We start from the raw sequence: 24505 nt of genomic DNA on the forward strand, positions 1-24505 counted from the left end.
AATGTACACGGCTAGTGTTGAGCGATACCTTCCGATATCGGAAAGTATCGGTATCGGAAAGTATCGGCCGATACCGGCAAAGTATCGGATCTCGCCAATTCCGATACCCGATACCAATGCAAGTCAATGGGATGAAAATATCGGAATTAAAATAAACCCTTTCTTTCCTTGTAGGTTCATTCTACATGAAGGAAAACAACTAAGAATAATGTAGGATGTATTGGGGGAGGTGGCGGAGACATTAAAGGCATAGAGGTTTAGCCCAATCAAATAGAATAGCAGGAATTTTAATTTTTTTTTAAAGACGTTCGGAGTTACAAAGATATTGACTATGTTAAGATTTTTTTTATTTTGTCAGATATTGATGTTTCACTACTTCCACGCCCTTCACCCTCTTTTTTACTTCTCCCACACTTTCTTCTTCATCATCATCAGCATCTTTGACATCAAGTTCTTCCTTCCACCTTATTCATCTTCTTCTTCATCTTCTACCTATAATTTTTTTTGTTACATTGTTCATATTCTTTTTATTTAACTCTTATTCTTCTTCATATTCAAGTTCTTCATCATATTCTTATTTGTGACAGGCATTCCCGTAGTTGTTATCTATAAAAGTTTGAAGATTACACCTTCAGTTCTGCCTGTCACAAAAGAGTTACATTTGTCCACGTTCAGTTTGGCCTGCAGCATCAGGCTTTATCCAGGGGCACCACGAGGAGGAACGGACTCACCCCCATACACTGCTTAGTCTTGATATTTTGTGTTATGCTTAATGTTCTTCTGCTCTTTGTTCTGCAGCCTCTTGTTCTTCTGCTTCTCGGTCTCACATGTCGTCGTCGTCTCCAGTGTCGTCGTCTCCGGGGTCGTCGTCATCGGGGTGGTCTTCCGGGTCATTGTCTTTAGGGTCTTGAACTTGGAAATGTAGCAGAAGGTACAAGAAGGCTGAGAAAATGCCGAGAAACAGCTGATGGAACTGGAACTCGGATGGCTACCCGAAGGTCCAAGAGCCAATGGAACTACCGAGGACCAGCTGACGTTACTGGAACCCGGTTACTAAGCAGGAGGTACCCATGCCTGAAAGCACTACCAAGGACCACCTGACGTTGGTGGAACTCGGATACCCAGAGGGAGGCACCTAAGCCAAAGGCACTGCCCGGAACCAGCTGACGGTACTGGAACCAGGATGGGGAGCAGAAGGTACAAGAGCAAAAGACACTGCCGAGAACCAGCTGACGGTACTGGAACCCGGATGGGTAGCCGAAGGTCCAAGAGCCAATGGAACTACCGAGGACCAGCTGACGTTACTGGAACCCGGTTACTAAGCAGGAGGTACCCGTGCCTGAAAGCACTACCAAGGACCACCTGACATTGGTGGAACTCGGATACCCAGAGGGAGTCACCTAAGCCAAAGGCTCTGCCCGGAACCAGCTGATGGTACTGGAACCAGGATGGGGACCTAGTCCAGCTTGTCTTCTTACAGCCCCAACTAGTGGGGTTAGAGCAAAGGGTCAGCAGGGGGAGCAGAGTGTAGGCCGAAGCCTGCACTGGAGGCATGTGGAGGTCTGTTGTGTCTGCGTGGCATTTGCAGGACACGTTGCCAGCTACACAGCAGGGGAACAGCTGGCGGTGCTGAACCCCACTGACACATTGGCGGGTGTTTTGCTCTGTGCAGCTAGCACTTCCGGGTGCCAACTGGCGGTGTTAGAGCCTAGGGTCAACAGGAGGAGAGGGAGCAGAATGTAGGCTGAAGCCTGCACTGGCGGCAGCTTTGTGTCTGCGTGGCTTTTGCCGGACACATTGCCAGCTACACAGCAGGGGAACAGCTGGAGGTGCTGAACCCCACTGACAGAGTGGCGGGTGTTTTGCTCTGTGCAGCCAGCACTTCCGGGCACCAACTGGCAGTGTTAGAGCCCAGGGACAGCAGGAGGAGAGGGAGCAGAGTGTAGGCCGAAGCCTAATTGAACCAATTTTAAAGGTAACCTTTAACCCCCCCTCAGGTGTTACAAACTAGAAGAGCCACACCTTGGGCAGCAGTAATGCTGCCCAAGTCAAAGGTTGCTCTTTTAATTTTGTTCCTTGCACACGCTGAATGAAACACATACCACATTTAGGCCCTTATACAGTCAAAACTGTCTTGGAGGAGGGAGTTCCCTTCTTAATGAGACGCAGCACAGCTGGCAAAAATACCACCTTGGTGCTTGGCGCGGCCTCCTGAGCATCGCATTTTGCTGTACAGGAGTCTGCGCTGTTGCGTTATCCCTTGGCCATGCACTGCCCGTCTTCTGACATCATTTCATGTCGGCTGGTGCGGTTCGCGATGCCCATGAATCCCAGCCCAGCAGTGTCTTTACATTGTTTCACACTGCGGGGCTGGGATTCATGGCCTTGCGCAGTACATATGTTTGCCTCTCACTCGGGTCCTTACACCTGCTTCAGACTGTGCGGCGTCAGCTGATCCCTTATCGCATGCCACGACCATAAAGCCGCACAGTCTGAAGAAGGCAGAAGGAGATGAGTGACAGGCGAACATATGCACTGCTCATGCCCGTCAATCACACCCTCGCAGTCAAAATAAATAAGACACCGAGGGGCGTTGTGTCGGGCATGGCGGCCGCAGAGGCGCAGCCAGCCAAACAATGATGTGAGAAGACGGGCAGCGCTACCAAGGGGGGTGCAGCGTGTCATTACAAAGGAAAGTCACACCTGAGGGACGTTTTAATAGTCTCAGGGGACACATTTTAGACGTGTTCAGTTCCACGTGTGCAAGGAGAATAAGTTTATGAGCCACCTTGCACAAATGCAGCATGACTGCTGTACAAGGTGGCTGTAATACATACAAACGCCTGGGGGGGGGACAGGTTCCCTTCAATTTCAGTTCTTGTGTCTGCGTGGCTTTTGCCGAAGCCTGCACTGGCTGCAGCTTTGTGTCTGCGTGGCTTTTGCAGGACACGTTGCCGGCTACACAGCAGGGGAACAGCTGGCGGTGCTGAACCCCACTGACACATTGGCGAGGTGTTTGGCTCTGTGCAGCCAGCACTCCCGGGCGCCAACTCGCGGTGTTAGAGCCCAGGCTCTGCGGGAGGAGCAGAGTGTAGGCCGAAGCCTAATTGAACCAATTTTAAAGGTAACCTTTAACCCCCCCCTCAGGTGTTTCAAACTAGAAGAGCCACACCTTGTGCAGCTGTAATGCTGCACAAGTCAAAGGTTGCTCTTTAAGTTTTGAATCTTGCAGACGCTGAATGAAACACGTATAACATTTAGCCCCTTATACAGTCAAACTGTCTTGGAGGCGTGACTTTCCTTCTTAATGAGATGCAGCACAGCTGTCAAAAATACCACCTTGGTGCTGGGCGCAGTCTCCTGAGCGTTGTTATTAGCTGTACAGGAGTCTGCGCTGTTGTGTTATCCCTTGGCCATGCGCTGTTTGTGCTGCCCGTCTTCTGAAATCATTTCATGTCGGCTGGTGCGGTTCGCGATGCCCATGAATCCCAGCACAGCAGTCTTTACATTGTTTCACACTGCGGGGCTGGGATTCATGGCCTTGCGCAGTCAATATGTTCACCTCTCACACTCGGATCCTTACACCTGCTTCAGACTGTGCGGCGTCAGCTGATCCCTTAATCGCATGCCAAGGCCATGAAGCTGTATAGTCTGAAGAAGGCGGAAGGAGATGAGTGACAACAGGTGAAGATATGCACTGCTCATGCCCGTCAATCACACCCTCGCAGTCAAAAGAAATAAGACACCGAGGGGCGTTGTGTCGGGCAGGGCGGCCGCAGAGGCGCAGCCAGCCAAACAATGATGTCAGAAGAAGGGCTGCGCTACCAAGGGGGTCGCTGCGTGTCATTACAAAGGAAAGTCACACCTCAGGGACGGTTTAATGGTCTCAGGGGACACATTTTAGACGTGTTGCATTCGGCGTGTGCAAGGAGAGTAACTTAATGAGCCACCTTGTACAAATGCAGCATTACTGCTGTACAAGGTGGCTGTTATACATGCCAACGCCTGTGGTAGGGGGACAGGTTTCCTTCAATTTCAGTTCTTGTGTCTGCGTGGCGTTTGCAGGACACGATGCCGGCTACACAGCAGGGGAACAGCTGGCGTTACTGAACCCCACTGACACATTGGCTGGTGTTTTTCTCTGTGCAGCTAGCACTTCCTGGCACCAACTGGCGGTGTTAGAGCCCAGGGTCAGCAGGAGGAGCAGAGGGAGCAGAGTGTAGGCCGAAGCCTGCACTGGAGGCAGCTTTGTGTCTGCGTGGCTTTTGCAGGACACGATGCCGGCTACACAGCAAGGGAACAGCTGGCGATGCTGAACCCCACTGACAGAGTGGCGGGTGTTTTGCTCTGTGCAGCCAGCACTTCCGGGCCCCAACTGGCGGTGTTAGAGCCCAGGCTCTGCGGGAGGAGCAGAGTGTAGGCCGAAGCCTAATTGAACCAATTTTAAAGGTAACCTTTAACCCCCCCTCAGGGGTTACAAACTAGAAGAGCCACACCTTGGCCAGCAGTAATGCTGCACAAGTCAAAGGTTGCTCTTTTAAATTTTGTTTCTTGCACACGCTGAATGAAACCCGTATGACATTTATCCCCTTATACAGTCAAAACTGTCTTGGAGGCGGGAGTTTCCTTCGTAATGCGACGCAGCACAGTTGTCAAGAATCCCACCTTGGTGCTGGGCGCGGCCTCCTGAGCGTCGGTATTTGCTGCACAGGAGTCTGCGCTGTCGTGTTATCCCTTGGCCTTGCGCTGTTAACGCTGCCCGTCTTCTGACTTCATTTAATGTTGGCCGTTGCGGTTCGCGATGCCCATGAATACCAGCCCCGCAGTGTCTTCTCATTTATTCACACTGCGGGGCTGGGATTCATGGTATTGCGCAGTACATATGTTCGCCTCTCACACTCGTGTCCTTAACCTGCTTCAGACTGTGCGGCGTCAGCTGATCCCTTATCGCATGCCACGGCCATGAGGCCGCACAGTCTGAAGAAGGCGGAAGGAGATGAGGGACTGGCGAAGATATGCACTGCTCATGCCCATCAATCACACCCTCGCAGTCAAAATAAATAAGACACCGAGGGGCGTTGTGTCAGGCAGGGCGGCAGCAGAGGTGCAGCCAGCCAACCAAGGATGCCAGAAGACGGGCAGCGCTACCAAGGGGGTTGCAGCGTGTCATTACAAAGGAAAGTCACACCTCAGGGACGGTTTAATGGTCTCAGAGGACACATTTTAGACGTGTTTCGTTCGGCGTGTGCAAGGAGAGTAACTTAATGAGCCACCTTGTACAAATGCAGCATTACTGCTGTACAAGGTGGCTGTTATACATACAAATGCCTGGGGGGGACAGGTTCCCTTAAATTTCAGTTCTTGTGTCTGCATGGCTGTTGCAGGACACGATGTCGGCTACACAGCAGGGGAACAGCTGGCGTTGCTGAACCCCACTGACACATTGGGGGGTGTTTTTCTCTGTGCAGATAGCACTTCAGGGTGCCAACTGGCGGTGTTAGAGCCCAGGGTCAGCAGGAGGAGCAGAGTGTAGGCCGATGCCTGCACTGGAGCAAGTTGAAAGGGAACCTTTAATCCCCCCCCAAGGCGTTTGTAGCTGAAAGAGCCATCTTGTACAGCACCAATGCTGAAAAAGGTAAACTTAGCTCTTTTAATTATGGTCCTTGCAAACGCTGTACTTGACACTTATGAAATGTGTCCCCTCACACCGTTAAACCGTCCGGTAGGTGGAACTTTCATTTGTCATGTGACGCAGCACAGCTGTCATTCTTACCCCCTTGGCTCCGTGCACCGCCTCCTCAGCGTTGTTTGAATCTGTCCTGGAGCCTCGCTGTTATGTTAGCCCTTGGCCATGCACACATTTTGCGCTGCCCGTCTTCTGACATCATTTGGTGTCAGGCTGGCTGCGCCTGTGTGGCCGCGCTGGCCAAGATCCCGCCTCGCAGTGTCATCAAATGTAATCACTCTGCGGACCTGTGATCCATGGGCATGAGCAGTGCATATCCTCGCCTCTCACTCTCCTCCCTATGGCTTCTTCAGACTGTGCGGCGTCACGGCCGTGGCATGCTATTAGGGATCAGCTGACGTTGCAAAGTCTGAAGAAGGCGTAGGGAGATGAGTGAGAGGCGGGGGTTAAGATATGCACTGCGCATGTCCATGGATCACAGGCCCGCAGTGGGATTAAATCAGAAGACACTATGAGGCGGGATCTCATCCAGCGCGGCCGCACAGGCGCAGCCTGCCTGACACCAAATAATGTCAGAAGACGGGCAGCGCTAAGTGTGCATGTCCAAGGGCTAACATAACAGCGCAGGCTCCGGGACAGATTCAAACAACGCTGAGGAGGCGGCGCACGGCGCCAAGGGGGTAAGAATGACGGCTGTGCTGCGTCACATGACAAATGAAAGTTCCACCTACCGGACGGTTTAACGGTGTGAGGGGACACATTTCATAAGTGTTAGGTTCAGCATGTGCAAGGAGCACCACGAAAAGAGGCACTTTTTCCTTTTGCATCATTACTGCTACACAAGGTGGCTCTTTCAGTAAGAAACGCCTTGGGGGGACAGGTTCCCTTAAATTTAAGTTGTTGTGCCTGCGTGGTGGTCGCATGAGCAGCAGGCATTACTGAACCCCACTAACACATTGGCGAGGTGTTTGGCTATGTGCGGACAGCACTTCCGGACAACAACTAGCGGTGTTGGAGCCCAGGGACAGCAGGAGGAGCAGATAGGAGGTATTGCAGCACACACAGCAGGGGAGCAGCTGACGTTACTGAACCCCAATAACAGAGGAGCGACTGTTGACTGTGCGGACAGCACTTCCAGGCAACAACTAGCGATGTTGGAGCCCAGGGACAGCAGGAGGAGGAGGTGGAGGAGATAGGAGGGATTGCCACACACACAGCTGGGGAACAGCTGACATTACTGAACCCCAATAACAGAGGAGCGACTGTTGACTGTGCGGACAGCACTTCCAGGCAACAACTAGCGGTGTTGGAGCCAAGGGACAGCAGGAGGAGGAGGTGGTGGAGGAGATAGGAGGGATTGCCACACACACAGCTGGGGAACAGCTGACGTTACTGAACCCCAATAACAGAGGAGCGACTGTTGACTGTGCGGACAGCACTTCCAGGCAACAACTAGCGGTGTTGGAGCCCAGGGACAGCAGGAGGAGCAGATAGGAGGTATTGCAGCACACACAGCAGGGGAGCAGCTGTTGTTACTGAACCCCAATAACATGGCAGCAAGTGTTGACTGTGCAGACAGCACTTCCAGGCAACAACTAGCGGTGTTGGAGCCCAGGGACAGCAGGAGGAGGAGGTGGAGGAGATAGGAGGGATTGCCACACACACAGCTGGGGAACAGCTGACGTTACTGAACCCCAATAACAGAGGAGCGACTGTTGACTGTGCAGACAGCACTTCCAGGCAACAACTAGCGGTGTTGGAGCCCAGGGACAGCAGGAGGAGCAGATAGGAGGTATTGCAGCACACACAGCGGGGGAGCAGCTGACGTTACTGAACCCCAATAACACGGCAACAAGTGTTGACTGTGTGGACAGCACTTCCAGGCAACAACTAGCGGTGTTGGAGCCAAGGGACAGCAGGAGGAGGAGGTGGTGGAGGAGATAGGAGGGATTGCCACACACACAGCTGGGGAACAGCTGACGTTACTGAACCCCAATAACAGAGGAGCGACTGTTGACTGTGCGGACAGCACTTCCAGGCAACAACTAGCAGTGTTGGAGCCCAGGGACAGCAGGAGGAGCAGATAGGAGGTATTGCAGCACACACAGCAGGGGAGCAGCTGTTGTTACTGAACCCCAATAACATGGCAGCAAGTGTTGACTGTGCAGACAGCACTTCCAGGCAACAACTAGCGGTGTTGGAGCCCAGGGACAGCAGGAGGAGGAGGTGGAGGAGATAGGAGGGATTGCCACACACACACACAGCTGGGGAACAGCTGACGTTACTGAACCCCAATAACAGAGGAGCGACTGTTGACTGTGCAGACAGCACTTCCAGGCAACAACTAGCGGTGTTGGAGCCCAGGGACAGCAGGAGGAGCAGATAGGAGGTATTGCAGCACACACAGCAGGGGAGCAGCTGATGTTACTGAACCCCAATAACACGGCAGCAAGTGTTGACTGTGCGGACAGCACTTCCAGGCAACAACTAGCGGTGTTGGAGCCCAGGGACAGCAGGAGGAGTAGGTGGAGGAGATAGGAGGGATTGCCACACACGCAGCTGGGGAACAGCTGACGTTACTGAACCCCAATAACAGAGGAGCGACTGTTGACTGTGCGGACAGCACTTCCAGGCAACAACTAGCGGTGTTGGAGCCCAGGGACAGCAGGAGGAGCAGATAGGAGGTATTGCAGCACACACAGCAGGGGAGCGCTGACGTTACTGAACCCCAATAACACGGCAGCAAGTGTTGACTGTGCGGACAGCACTTCCAGGCAACAACTAGTGGTGTTGGAGCCCAGGGACAGCAGGAGGAGGAGGTGGAGGAGATAGGAGGGATTGCCAAACACACAGCTGGGGAACAGCTGACGTTACTGAACCCCAATAACAGAGGAGCGACTGTTGACTGTGCGGACAGCACTTCCAGGCAACAACTAGCGGTGTTGGAGCCCAGGGACAGCAGGAGGAGCAGATAGGAGGTATTGCAGCACACACAGCAGGGGAGCAGCTGACGTTACTGAACCCCAATAACATGTCAGCAAGTGTTGACTGTGAGGACAGCACTTCCAGGCATCAACTAGCGGTGTTGGAGCCCAGGGACAGCAGGAGGAGCAGAGGAACACAGTGTAGGCCGAAGCCTGATTTGAGAAAGTCTAAAGGGAATCTTTAACCCCCCCAAGGCGTTTGTAGCTGAAAGAGCCCGCTTGTGCAGCACAAAGGATGCAAAAGGAAAAGGTGGCTCTTTTCATTATGCTCCTTGCAAACACAGAACTAAACACTTATAAAATGTGTCCCCTGATACCGTGAGACCGTCCCGGAGGTGGGACTTTCCTTCGTAATATGACGCAGCACAGCCGTCATTCCTACCCCCTTGGCGCCGTGCCCCGGCTCCTCAGCGTTGTTTGATTCCGTCCCGGAGCCTGCGCTGTTATGTTATCCCTTGGCCAGGCACACTTAGCGCTGCCCATCTTCTGACATCATTTGGTTTCAATAAAGCTAGGAGAACCCGGAGCATAATATAAAAAATGCTTTATTAATACAAAAATTAAGAACAACATCTATCAGTAACATTTAGAGGTGCATAATAATTGCCATGAGTCACATATATCAGGGGAAAGAAACCCCACCCCTCTGAAATTCCCATACTGCACAATAGTCCTGAGAAGAAATCAAAGGCCCCTTCTATGCAGTATAACCTGGTACGGCGGCCAGCACGCCAGTAACTTAAATGCCATGCCCAAGAATCAATGTATAAAAAATAGAAAGTCAGCCTAAATAAGCTTACCGGAGCCAGGGGGGGAGACAGAGAAGCGGGGTCCCGCCAGAGTAACGACCCCGACGCGCGTTTCGCGGCTGGAAAGCGCCGCTTCCTCAAGGAAGTATGAGGTGAAGAGCGAATAGGACCTGCTATTAACCTATGTGACCTCCGTCACATGCCTATAGCTAGCCAATCACGATGGCACCAGCGGCGCATGCGCACGGTGACGGACAGGTCCTCCATGGGGGCAGGGCGTCAAGCCCAGTGCGCGCGCGCCGGGAGGACATCCCGGAGCGCCCGCACAAAGCCTCTAGATGCCCGCCCACATGAAGGAGCCGCCCACCAACCGGGCGATGTGCACGGCCACAGAGTGAGGATCATAAAGGGGCAAAAGTACTATAAGAAATGCTGGCCAGGAACAAGAACACTTTAACCTATATATAATGAGAGGGAATAGAGCACAATTGAACCCCACATACAAAGAACTGTTAGTATACAGGTCCTTCTCAAAAAATTAGCATATAGTGTTAAACTTCATTATTTACCATAATGTAATGATTACAATTAAACTTTCATATATTATAGATTCATTATCCACCAACTGAAATTTGTCAGGTCTTTTATTGTTTTAATACTGATGATTTTGGCATACAACTCCTGATAACCCAAAAAACCTGTCTCAATAAATTAGCATATTTCACCCGTCCAATCAAATAAAAGTGTTTTTTAATAACAAACAAAAAAACCATCAAATAATAATGTTCAGTTATGCACTCAATACTTGGTCGGGAATCCTTTGGCAGAAATGACTGCTTCAATGCGGCGTGGCATGGAGGCAATCAGCCTGTGACACTGCTGAGATGTTATGGAGGCCCAGGATGCTTCAATAGCGGCCTTAAGCTCATCCAGAGTGTTGGGTCTTGCGTCTCTCAACTTTCTCTTCACAATATCCCACAGATTCTCTATGGGGTTCAGGTCAGGAGAGTTGGCAGGCCAATTGAGCACAGTAATACCATGGTCAGTAAACCATTTACCAGTGGTTTTGGCACTGTGAGCAGGTGCCAGGAAGCATGAAGTGCTCCAAAATCTCCTGATAGCTAGCTGCATTGACCCTGCCCTTGATGAAACACAGTGGACCAACACCAGCAGCTGACATGGCACCCCACACCATCACTGACTGGGTACTTGACAGTGGACTTCAGGCATTTTGGCATTTCCTTCTCCCCAGTCTTCCTCCAGACTCTGGCACCTTGATTTCCGAATGACATGCAAAATTTGCTTTCATCAGAAAAAAGTACTTGGGACCACTTAGCAACAGTCCAGTGCTGCTTCTCTGTAGCCCAGGTCAGGCGCTTCTGCCGCTGTTTATGGTTCAAAAGTGGCTTTACCTGGGGAATGCGGCACCTGTAGCCCATTTCCTGCACACGCCTGTGCACGGTGGCTCTGGATGTTTCCACACCAGACTCAGTCCACTGCTTCCTCAGGTTCCCCAAGGTCTGGAATCGGTCCTTCTCCACAATCTTCCTCAGGGTCCGGTCACCTCTTCTCGTTGTACAGCGTTTTCTGCCACATTGTTTCCTTCCAACAGACTTACCATTGAGGTGCCTTGATACAGCACTCTGGGAACAGCCTATTTGTTGAGAAATTTCTTTCTGGGTCTTACCCTCTTGCTTGAGGGTGTCAATGATGGCCTTCTTGACATCTGTCAGGTCGCTAGTCTTACCCATGATGGGGGTTTTGAGTAATGAACCAGGCAGGGAGTTTTTAAAAGCCTCAGGTATCTTTTGCATGTGTTTAGAGTTAATTAGTTGATTCAGAAGATTAGGGTAATAGGTCGTTTAGAGAACCTTTTCTTGATATGCTAATTTATTGAGACAGGTTTTTTGGGTTATCAGGAGTTGTATGCCAAAATCATCAGTATTAAAACAATAAAAGACCTGACAAATTTCAGTTGGTGGATAATGAATCTATAATATATGAAAGTTTAATTGTAATCATTACATTATGGTAAATAATGAAATTTAACACTATATGCTAATTTTTTGAGAAGGACCTGTATATCATATAGTGAGCTGTACAGGGGTTGACAGAAGGTGAATAACCATAAAAATGACAAATACATATGTTGCACAAAATAGAAAAAATCCATCACACATCATTATATATACATATTATAAATGTCATAGTGCATCTATTCCCTACAACTAGAAACAAAAAATTGAGTGTATCCAATTAATAACATAATGGCATGAATGACATAGTGACCAGCTTTTATTCCCATAGATGTTCATATCAGAAGCGATGGAAACGCCAGGACGATGGATCCAAACGGCCGAAAGGAGGAAGGAGACAACGGTCAGCAGAAGGCCCATAGGTGAGAAAAATTACTGATAATACAAAAACAGAAGACAAAAAATTAATAAAAAAATTACAAAAAAAATGAATAAAAACAAAGAGTTATATAATAACTCTGGCGAGAAGAAGATGGGAACCCATATAAATCAAATATAAAGATGGTAAATAACTAGAGAAACGGAGCAAAACTCAGGGACTCATTTAGCCCCTTAGGAGTCGTACAATCCAGCAAGACAATCCATTTTGTTTCAATTTGCGCTAGTCGTTTTTTGTTATCCCCACCCCTCATGCCCAGGTGGAGTGCATCAATCCCCCGAACAGAAAGTAACTTTGAGTTGCAATTATGGTGCAACCAAAAATGTCGGGGGAGCGTTTTTAGTTCTGCATCCGTGGGCACTGTCTTGGCCGCGTCAATGTCCCGCACGTGTTCACGTACACGAATCCTAAATTCACGTGTCGTGAGGCCCACATAGATTTTTGGACACGGACAGGTAGCATAATAAATGATGTTTGTTGTCCCGCAAGAAATCCAATGTCTTATTTTGAAAGTTCTGGAGCCATCGCTTGATTTAAATTCAGAACAGCGCAGGACATTGGCGCAGGCAAGACAGTGCCCACACGAAAAACAGCCCGGACGGGGTCTGACAGTACCAAAAGGATTATTCAAAGTCGGGACATAATGACTCCTGACTAGCATGTCACCAAGGTTCATACCCCTTCTCGGTGTCATAAGAGGAAGGTCGCCCAGGGCAACACGCAAGGAAGGCTCGGTCCTAAGAATGGGCCAATGCTTTTTGAGGATTGAACGCATGCTCTCCCACTCATGATTGAAGGTGGAGATGAATCTAATATGACCATCTCCACCTTCAGCACGACGTCGAGTGGTAGAGTGCAATAGGTCACTCCTCTGGGTCCTGCGAGCACGATCGTAACCGGCCTTAATACATTTGCGGGTGTAGCCGCGATCCCTGAATCTCTGTTTTAAATCATTCGCCTGTGCTTCGAATCTCACCTCAGAGGAGCAAATTCGCCGCATCCTGAGGAACTGTCCGACCGGGACGGCCCTCACCGTGGCTGGGTAATGAGCAGAAGCAGCATGCAATAAGGAATTAACTGAGGTGGACTTCCTGAAGACATCCGTCTGGATGCGCCGGTCAGAATTGACCTCCAAACGGACATCCAGAAAGTCCACCGTGGTCTCACTAAAAATATATGTGAGCCGTATATTTAGCATGTTGCTGTTCAAAATTTCCATGAATTCCCCGAGCTGGCGGGCAGACCCCCCCCACAAGAACAGGATGTCGTCAATATAGCGGTACCAGCACAGCACATGGGCAGCGGCAGATGGGCCCTCGTCACCAAAGATGTCCCTCTCCCAGGCGCCAAGGAAGAGGTTGGCATACGAGGGCGCACAAGCCACGCCCATGGCTGTGCCACGCTTCTGTAGATAGAATCTATCCTTGAAGACAAAAAAGTTGTGGGTGAGGATGTACTCCACCAGCTCGAGGATCAGCTCACATAGAGGGCCGCCCAGGTCGGAGGCCCCCCAGGAAGCGACGAACAGCCTCCAACCTATGGGAGTGATCTATGCACGTGTATAAACCCTTGACGTCGGCCGTGACTAAAATTGTATTTTGATCCACAAGGACGCCATCAACCCTCGACAGGACGTCCGTAGTGTCTTTAATGTATGACGGTAAAGTTTCAACAAATGGTTTAAGATAGATTGACATACTGGATCACAAATACCATCAATACCAGACACAATTGGACGTCCCGGGGGGTCAAGGGCGTCCTTGTGGATTTTGGGAAGCAAGTAAAATGTGGGGACCCTAGGTGACTTTACAGATAGTCCGTCAAGTACTTGTTTGGTAATGATATTAGCCTCAAAGGCCCCCATCAATATATCTTGTAGTTCCCGTGAGAAGGGGACCATGGGATTGGAGGAGAGCTTGAGATATGTATTAGAGTCTTTGAGCTGACGGAACACTTCCCGCTCATATTTTACACACGGCCAAACCACCACGTTCCCCCCTTGTCTGCCGGCTTAAATACCACATCTTTCATTTCTTTCAGTTGTTTTATAGCGTGGCGTTGTTGTGACGTTAGATTGTCATACGTATGCCGTGAGGACAGCCTTTTGAAGTCCTCACCCACCAATCTGGTGAAGATCTCAATCGCTGGTGACAGAGCCAAGGGGGGAACCTGGCGGACTTTGGACGCCATTACTGCGGACTTTGGACGCCATTACTGCTGCACAAGGTGGCTCTTTCAGTAACAAACGCCTTGGGGGGGACAGGTTCCCTTACATTTCAGTTGTTGTGTCAGCGTGGCGGTCGCAGGACACATTGCCGGCTACACAGCTGGGGATCAGCTGATGTTACTGACACCCAATAACACTGGGTCGTATGTTTTGACTGTGCAGACGGCACTTCTGAGCCTCAACTGGCGGTGTTGGAGCCCAGGAATTAAAGTTCAGGTGGTAGAAAGATGAACACAACAGGAGAACTGGATACTGTAGACAGTCACCTAATTATTTAATCAGGAAGAGGAGTGGCAAATTCCTGCGAGATCCAGGCCTGGATCATTTTCAGGAAAGTAAGCCGGTCAACGTTATCGGAGGATAGTCGCATGCAACCGTCAGTTGGTACACCACCTGCAGCACTAAAGACGCGTTCCGATAATACACTAGCCGCAGGGCAAGCCAGCACCTCCAATGCATACTGGCTTAGCTCTGGCCATGTATCCAGCTTTGAGACCCAAAACTTGAAAGGGGAAGAGCCGTCTGGGAGTACAGCAAGAGGGCAAGACATGTAGTCTGTCACCATCTGACGGAACCGTTGCCTCCTGCTGACTGGAGCCGTCTGTGATGGTGTAGACTTTTGTGGTGGGCACACAAAACTGTGCCACAGTTGGGCCATACTGGTCTTGCCTTGGGCAGAGGTACTGCTTCTGCTCCCTCTTTGTGCAGAGCCTCCTCCACTGCCTGGACGCACTAAGCTGCTTTGTAATGCACTAGCAGCACTTCTCTCAGTTGGACTGGAGAAGATGATGGAATTCACCAGTGTGTCTTGGTACTCCCGCATTTTTCGCTCCCGGTTCAACGGTGTGATGAGGCTTTCTACGTTGTCCCGGTAGCGAGGATCGAGGAGGGTGAACACCCAATAATCAGACATGTTGAGAATGTGGGCGATGCGGCGGTCGTTTCTCAGGCACTGCAGCATGTAATCCACCATGTGCTGCAGACTGCCAACTGGCCAAGAAACGCTGTCCCCTGCTTGAGGCGTGATCTCTGCCCGCTCGTCATCACCCCACCCTCGCTGTACACACTGACTACTGGACAATTGTGCAACTCCCTCCTCTGGACGGATGTCTTCTTCCTCCTCCATTGACTCCTCCTCATCCTCCTCACAGTGTCCCCTGCCTACGCGTTTGTGAGGAACCACGTGGCACTGACTGTCCAGAAGATGATGGAAATGGTGAATCCTCATCCTCCACCTCTTCCACAACATCATCCCTTAGCGCTTGCAGTGATTTTTCAAGCAGGCAGATAAGGGGGACAGTCATGCTGACTAGTGCATCATCTGCACTCGCCATCCGCGTGGAATAATCGAAGGGACGCAAAACCTGGCAGACGTCCTTCATAGTGGCCCACTCTGTGGTTGTGAAGTCTGAACGGCGCGGAGTGCGACTTCTTTGCGCCTGATGCAGCTGGTACTCCATTACTGCTTGCTGCTGCTCACACAACCGCTCCAACATATGTAACGTGGAATTCCACCTGGTAGGTAGGTCACATATGATGCGATGTTCCGGAAGGCGGAATCGGCGCTGCAGAGCCGCAATGCGCGATTTTGCTGTGCTGGAACGCCGCAAGTGAGCACACTCTAGGCGGACCTTGTGCAGCAGTGCATCAGGATCCAGATAGTCCCTCAAAAAACTCTGCACGACCTAATTGAGCACATGTGCCAGACATGGGATGTGAGTGAGGTTGCCGAGGCCCAGAGCTGCCACCAGATTTCGGCCATTATCACACACTACCATGCCTGGCTGGAGATTCGCTGCCACAAACCACACATCGCTCTCCTGCTTGATGGCATTCCAGAGCTCCTGCGCTGTGTGGCTTCGATTCCCCAAATAAATTAATTTCAAGACGGCCTGTTGACGTTTGGCCATGGCTGTGCTCATGTCGGTCGTAACAGGTAAACGTTCACGGGTCCATGTGGAGGTGGACTGTGACGGCTCCTGCAGCGATGATTCTGAGGAACTTGTGTAAGAGGAGGAGTCAATGCGTACAGATTGGATTCCTGCAATCCTTGGAGTGGGCAGGACACGTCCTGCGCCACTCGCACGATCTGTACCCAGCTCAACAACATTAACCCAATGGGCAGTGAGGGAAAGGTATCGCCCCTGTCCATGTTGACTGGTCCACGCATCGGTGGTGAGGTGGACCTTGCTACTGACGACGTTCAGTAGCACGTGTTTTATGTGTCCCTCCACATGCTTGTGCAGGGCAGGGACGGCTTGCCTGCTGAAATAAAAGTGGCTGGGCACATTGTACTGTGGGACTGCCAATGACATCAAGTCACGGAAGCTGTCAGTCTCCACCAGCCTGAATGATAGCATTTCCAGTGACAGAAGTTTGGCAATGCCTGCAGTCAGAGCCTGTACTCGTTTGTGGTTTGCCGAGAAAGGCCGCCTTTTCTCCCATGCCTGTACTACCGATGGCTGTAGACTGGCCTGGGAGTGTGAGGATAACTAGGAACATGGTGCTGCGGGTGGAATTACAGTGGGTCTCTGGACAACAGTGCCAGAGGTTCTTCCACGGCGATCCTGGGAGGAAGCCGAACCAGCTGCGTGTGAGCTGGAGGAAGAGGCAACACGAGCTGAAGAGGTGGTAGCTGCCGCTGTTGGTTGGTCTAGCACTTCAGTGTGTTTTTGTAACTCCGCCGCGTGCCTGTTCCGCACATGTTTCCACATGTTGGAGGTATTGAGGTTGCTGACATTTCTCCCTCTTTTGACTTTGTGATGACACACCTTGCATTTGACATAGCAAATGTCATCTGCAACTGTGTCAAAAAAGGACCAGGCACTGCAAGTCTTGGGAGTGCCCTTTTTGGCTTTTGGAAGAGACATGCTCCTAACGGGTGCCAAAGTGGAGGCTACAGGATCCGCAGTCTTCCCCCTCCCTCTCCCTCTTTGGCCAGTTCGGGGAATCTCTTCCTCAGAGCTGCTCCCACCACCTTCCTGTCTCTCACGACAAGATGGGTCAAGGACCTCATCATCTACACTACCCTCTGCCACCAACTGCTCCTCCTGGGTAGTCCCAGCAGCAGAGCACACACCAGAAAGTGGCACCTGAGTGCCATCAGCGGATGCGTCCCGCGATGTGGTGACCGGAGGCACTGGCCCACCCGCCTCTTCAGACTCAGAGAGAAAAAGCTGTTGGGCATCACTGCACACTGCCTCTTCTTCCATTTCTCCAATGCTGCTTGGCTGGCCCCCTGTTTCCAAGCCAAGAGATTCAGAGAACAGAAGTAGAGACGGCTCCTGTCCTGGGCTCTCTGTCTGCCTGGGCAATTTGGCAGGTGGTGAAGAGACAGATGGGTGCTCTCCAGTGCTCTGTGTCTGAGAGGATGTGGCACTAATTGAAGTCGATGCGTTAGCTGCCATCCATCCGACAACGGCTTCAATTTGGTCTTCACGCAGCAGCGGTGTACTGCGCTCTACGACAAAGCTGCGCATGAAGGACTGTTCCCTGCTGAAACTGGGTGATGATGAGTCACCGGTGCCCGCAGCAGGCACAGAATCCCCACGTCCTCTCCCTGCTCCACGCCCACGCCCACGTGCCTTACTCCCTGCCTTCTTCATCTTGGTTGACTGATAAAGATAAGCAGAAAAGTACTAACGGCTTTGTGTGCTTATTCCTGAACAGCTCCTAACAGGTATAAGAAACACTAATTTTCTAAAGTGTGGACTAGACTTTAATATGAGCTAATATGGCCTACACAACTGTAAAGTGGTGTGTTTGGTGAACTTTATTATTTATTTATTTTGTAGGGGCTGAACAGACAACAGGGAGAGCTGTTTTTTGACAAAATGTGCAGCAGCCTGCACTACTTAAAAAAAAGGAAAATGGATTTTATGGTATGACGCAGTGACGCACCCTGAGCTGGATACAACCGGCTATGGCTGCACACAGACTACAGGGTGAGCTGCAGTCACACGGAGACCGTGCAGACAGCCGTAAACGGCACTGCAAGGCCCCAAAAACACTCCTCTACGTTATCCTATGTAGTGTTTTTCCACAATTTAGCTGGATACGGGTGGAAAAACACTAATAGGAATTTTTTGAAAAAATGTGCAGCAGCCTGCACTACTTGAAAAAAAAAAAAAGAAAATAGAACAGTATGAGGCAGTGAACCACCCTCCCTGAACTGAATACAACCAGCTATGGCATATGGCTGCACACAGACTAGAGAGTGGGCTGCACACACACACACACACACAGACCTTGCAGATCGCTGTGAAAACAGCGCTGCAAGGCAAAAGCAAGGTGATTAGTAGGTGAACACAGCGGTTGCTAAATTAGCCTTGGAAAAGAACAATGAAGCAAATCGCTATCTCAACTGGCCCTCAGTCAGCACACAGCGTCCTGTCACTAACTGAATTCACAGCAGAGTGAGCGCAAAATGGCGCCAGCGACTTTTAAACTGCAGCATGACATCATTTCAGCAGCCAATCACAGCCTTGCCAGTAGTTACATGCCCACCATGCTGAACAGGATGTGCCCACACTCAGAATCATTCCTCATTGGCTGAATTCGTGCAGTTTGAATCCTGGGAACTTCCGATTCCGGTATCCGAAATGCGGCAAGTATCGGATCTCGGTATCGGAATTCCGATACCGCAAGTATCGGCCGATACCCGATACTTGCGGTATCGGAATGCTCAACACTATACACGGCTGGTAAGTGCAGACGACGCCATCATAAGCATGAGCATCCCACTAATGCATCTGCTGATGCAAAGTTTGACGCACATTAAGGAGCAGGCATCTGCAGCCGAGGATGAGGGAAGCCTTGATGACAGTCAGCCATTGTCTGCTCAGGGAACTCTCCTGCATGAGGTGGCGGACGAAGAGGAGGAGGAGGAGGATGATGGGGATGAATATTTATGGGAGGAGGAAGCTTCTCAGGGGGCAATAGAAACTGGTGGCATTGCAAGGTCAGGTACAGGGTTTTTGCGGGAGACAAGTGATGTTGATTTGCCAGAAAGTGCTCCTCAACTCAGCACAAGCAGTGATTTGACACCTGGAACATTGGCCCACATGGCTGATTATGCCTTGCGTATCCTAAAAAGGGACCCCCACATTATCAAAATGACGACCGATGACAAATACTGGTTGGCCTGCCTCCTGGATCCACGCTATAAAGGGAAATTGCAAAATATCATGCCACATGAGATCCTTGAGCAAATATTGGCTACCAAACAAGCAACTCTTGTAGACCGTTTGGTTCAGGCATTCCCAGCACACAGCGGCGGTGATGGTTCTCACACAAGCTGCAGGGGGCAACATGGCAGAGGTGTTAGAGGTTCACAAATCAGAAGTGGCATTGGACAGAGGGGTTTTATGACCAGGTTGTGGAGTGATTTCGCAATGACCACAGACACAACAGGTACTGCTGCATCAATTCAAAGTGACAGGAGACAACATTTGTCCAGTATGGTTACGAACTATTTTTCCTCCATTATCGATGTTCTCCCTCACACGTCATTCCCCTTTGATTACTGGGCATCTAAAATAGACACCTGGCCTGAATTGGCAGAATATGCATTACAGGAGCTCACTTGCCCAGCTGCTAGTGTGCTATCAGAAAGAGTCTTCAGTGCTGCTGGTTCAATACTGACCGAAAAAAGGACACGTCTGGCTACCCAAAATGTTGATGATCTAACCTTCATTAAAATGAACCAATTATGGATTTCTAATTATTTTGCCCCACCTTCCCCTGCTGACACATAGTTTTCCTGTAAAAAGGTCTTGCTTTTGGACTCCTCTTACTGACTGCTCCAATTCCTCCATTTGCAGCTGCTGAATGTCCACCATAGGCCATTTTTACACCTCCCTAAATGGGCTGATTCCCCCCACGGGGCCATGGTCACCACTTGGCGCAAGCACCCGTGCGAGTGCCGTTTGCCTGGACAGGTGGGTGTGCCCACTTTTGGCCGACGGCACTGGCACAGGGTCCCTCATAGTACAATGAAGTGTCTCTGGCGGTGGTGGTGCACACCCAACGTCAGACACACCATCGTAATATGAGGGGCCCTGGGCCTGTACCGCCGCCCACGAGAGAGTGTTCCCCCCCAGCTCAAACAGTGCTCTACCACTTGCAAAACTTACCTCTCACTGCTCCACCACTGTTTAGTCTGTGCTGTTAAATCCTTCAATGGCACTGCCAATACAAATTTGTTGAAATAATAGATGATAGTAAAAATATACAGGGGCCCTGCCCTCCATTTTGACCAGTTAATACTGTGCGCGAACTACCACTGTCTGCTACTCAGCAGAGGAACCCACCCCTGTACCTAGCTTTGCCACCTGTTTATTTAGGAAAAAATTTTTTGCAGACATTTAGCCCACTTTACTATTTTGGCCAACTTACTGTGTCAGCCACTTCTTCCAGTTGTCCTCCACCGAACAAAGCAGTGCCACCAGTTTACTCCTGTTACCAGTGTAGGACTGCATTGAGTTTACTTTTTTATTTTAGGCCTAGTAAGTCTGTCTGCGCCACTCCTTGCAATCGTCCTCCGCTGACCAAACCAATGCTGCCTGTGTACCCCTGTAACCTATTTTAAACTGCATTGAGCCTATTTTTTTATTTTAGGCCTACTACCTGTGTCTGTCTGCGCCATTCAATACAGCTGTCCTCCACTGAACAAAGCTGAGCTTCAATCTTCAGGCTTTCGGCCTATAGGAAATTTTAAACTGCATTTGGCCTACTAGTTTGGTTGGGCCCTAGTAACGGTGTCTGCCGCTCCTTGGTGTTCTCCTCCACTGAAAAAAGCTGAGCTTCAATATTCAGGCTTTCGGCCTGTATTTAGAATATGAAACTGCATTTGGCCTACTAGTTTGGTTGGGCCTACTTACGGTGTCTGCCGCTCCTTGGTGTTCTCCTCCACGGAAAAAAGCTGAGCTTCAGTCTTCAGGCTTTCGGCCTGTATTTAGAATATGAAACTGCATTTGGCCTACTAGTTTGGTTGGGCCTACTAACGGTGTCTGCTGCTCCTTGGTGTTGTCCTCCACTGAAAAAAGCTGAGCTTCAATATTCAGGCTTTCGGCCTGTATTTAGAATATGAAACTGCATTTGGCCTACTAGTTTGGTTGGGCCTACTTATGGTGTCTGCCGCTCCTTGGTGTTCTCCTCCACGGAAAAAAGCTGAGCTTCAATCTTCAGGATTTCGGCCTGTATTTAGAATATGAAACTGCATTTGGCCTACTAGTTTGGTTGGGCCTACTTACGGTGTCTGCCGCTCCTTGGTGTTGTCCTCCACTGAAAAAAGCTGAGCTTCAATCTTCAGGCTTTCGGCCTGTATTTAAAATATGAAACTGCATTTGGCCTACTAGTTTGGTTGGGCCTACTTACGGTGTCTGCCGCTCCTTGGTGTTGTCCTCCACTAAATGAAGCTGAGCTTCAATCTTCAGGCTTTCGGCCTGTATTTAGAATATGAAACTGCATTTGGCCTACTAGTTTGGTTGGGCCTACTAACGGTGTCTGCTGCTCCTTGGTGTTGTCCTCCACTGAAAAAAGCTGAGATTCAATCTTCAGGATTTCGGCCTGTATTTAGAATATGAAACTGCATTTGGCCTACTAGTTTGGTTGGGCCTACTTACGGTGTCTGCCGCTCCTTGGTGTTGTCCTCCACTGAAAAAAGCTGAGCTTCAATCTTCAGGCTTTCGGCCTGTATTTAGAATACGAAACTGCATTTGGCCTACTAGTTTGGTTGGGCCTACTTACGGTGTCTGCCGCTCCTTGGTGTTGTCCTCCACTGAATAAAGCTGAGCTTCAATCTTCAGGCTTTCAGCCTGTATTTAGAATATGAAACTGCATTTGGCCTACTAGTTTGGTTGGGCCTACTTACGGTGTCTGCCGCTCCTTGGTGTTGTCCTCCACTGAATAAAGCTGAGCTTCAATCTTCAGGCTTTCAGCCTGTATTTAGAATATGAAACTGCATTTGGCCTACTAGTTTGGTTGGGCCTACTTACGGTGTCTGCCGCTCCTTGGTGTTCTCCTCCACTGAACAAAGCAGTGCCGCCTGTTTACTCCTGTTACCAATTTTGAACTTTATTTGGCCCACTTTATTATTTGGGACAACTAACTGTGTCTGCCACTCATTACAGTTGTCCTCCACTGAACAAAGCAATGCTGCCTGTTTAGTCCTGTTACCAATTTTGAACTGCATTTAGCCTACTTTATTCTTTGGGCCTATATCTGTGTTTCCTCCTCATCCTACCCATTGCCCAGCCACTGCTAGATGAGTCTGCTGGTACATTTACCCAGACCACTACATTCCCCTTGCACTCTACACAGCCAGAATCTGACCCTCCTGAAAGTCTGGTTCCCCTTCCCGCATACTATACCACCTTACACGGGGACAAAGAGGAAGGTGCAGATGAAAGTGGAGGTTCCTTCATCAGGTGGGGAGGGCATACTCGTTGGCGACGTCACTGTCAGGGGGCCCCTCATAGTGTGCAAAAGTGTCTCTGCCGGTGGGAGGCACCCCCGCTGTCAAACACAATGCCGTACTTTGAGGGGCCCTGTGCCAGTGCCAATGGAACGAGTGTGCCCCCTGCTCAGGATCACAGCACTTGCAAAGTTGAAATACTGACCTCTCCCTGCTCCACCGCCGTGGCATAGTCCGCGTTTCCTGGGCCCACGAAAAACTTGAGCCAGCCCTACCCCCCACAAACTTTAGCCAAATGACCCCCAATTTTCAATGCCTAACTATTATTATAAGGTAAATTAAGATTGACAAGCTTAAGTAACAAGAATTGATGTTTTAGGCATTAAAATGGGCACTGTAGGTGTTTTCCTGTCCTCCACTCACTGCCGACTTTGATTCCCCATTGACTTACATTGGGTTTCGTGTTTCGATCGATCCCCGACTTTTCGCGATAATCGGCCGATTTCAGAAACAAAACCCGACTCAATCCTAAAAAACTAAAAGTCGCTCAACCCTAGTGGAGACAAGTAAAACAAAACTCAACATATTGATCCCAAATAGCTCCCTTTCAGACACTGTCCCTTGTTCTCCATTTCAGGCTGCTAAGGCTACTTTCACACATCAGGTTTTTTCCATCAGGCTGGATCCAGCGTAAATTGTGAAAAACTGATGAAATGGATCCGTTTTTCCGCCGGATCTGACTAGCGGAATCGGCAAAAAAAAGAATCCGTTTCATCAGTTTTCCATCCATTTCATCCAGTTTTTATCCGTTTTACGACGGATCTGGGTTTTAAAAACGCCCCTGGGAGGCTCCCAAACGAAATTGGCTACTGAAAATCTATATATATATACTGTGTTCCTACAGCCTATCTTTGACAAGTTGTAGAGGAGCAAATGATTGGAGAGCAAGATGGAAGGCTTGATTGCGAATATTCTGAAGATCAACTTGGATTTTACTGTGGAGGCGAATGGTTTGAGAGCGATAATTCTGGAGAAGGAGCGAGAGAGACAGCAGCGCATCATGCATCGGCGGCGATGGTGTTTGTGGATCCATCCCATCACAGCACAGAGAATGATCTTTTCAACTTTATATATGGAGCTATGAGGAGACCCAGAGAAGTTTTTCAGCTATGTGCAGATGAAAGCTGAGAACTTCGACGTGTTGGTGGAATGGATTGGACACTTCATCCAAGAAGTGATACCTATTGCCGTTTCTCAATTTGACCTGCAGAGCGTCTGATGGTGACTCTACGGTAAGCCTCTTTTATTGCACCTTCTATGGTGAAAACACACTTATAACTGTAATGTTGTTGCTGGTAGCTTTTAAATATTATTTTTTTTGCATCTGCAACTGTTCTAGCTGACTCATTACTGTAATGTTATTACTGGCATTTTGTACTGATTTTTCCCTTTTTTGTCACAGATTCCTTGCAACTGCAGAATCCCTTTTGTCACTCTATTTCCAGTTCTGACTTGGGATTTCCACCATATCCGGAATTGTCAAGCACACCTGCCGTGCATTGTGGGACTCTCTACATGCAGAATTTACACCACATCCCACTAAGGAGAGTTGGCTGAAGATCGCAAACAAATTCCTACAAATTTGTCAGTTTCCAAATTGCCTGGGAGCTGTGGACAGGAAGCATATCCACATAGTCAAACCTGCTGGATCGGGATTGGAATATTTTAACTACAAAAAATATTTCTCCATCATGCTCATGGCCATCGCAGACGCTGAGTACAAATTTATTGTGGTCGATATTGGGGCCTATGAAGTGTTTAAAGTGTCTGCTATGGGGCGTCATCTGTATGGAAACACCTTTGAATTTCCACCTCCAAAACCGCTTCCTCAAACCTCTGGGCCACCAATGCCATTTGTTTGTGTTGGAGATGAAGCCTTTCAACTATCTGAGCACCTGCTGAAACCATACTCCAGTAGTGGATTGATGGCAACGAAATGCATTTTTAATTGCCGCCTAACACGCGCAC

This window comes from Ranitomeya variabilis, chromosome 2 (genome assembly GCF_051348905.1).
Source record: "Ranitomeya variabilis isolate aRanVar5 chromosome 2, aRanVar5.hap1, whole genome shotgun sequence".
NCBI classification, from domain to species: Eukaryota; Metazoa; Chordata; class Amphibia; order Anura; family Dendrobatidae; genus Ranitomeya; species Ranitomeya variabilis.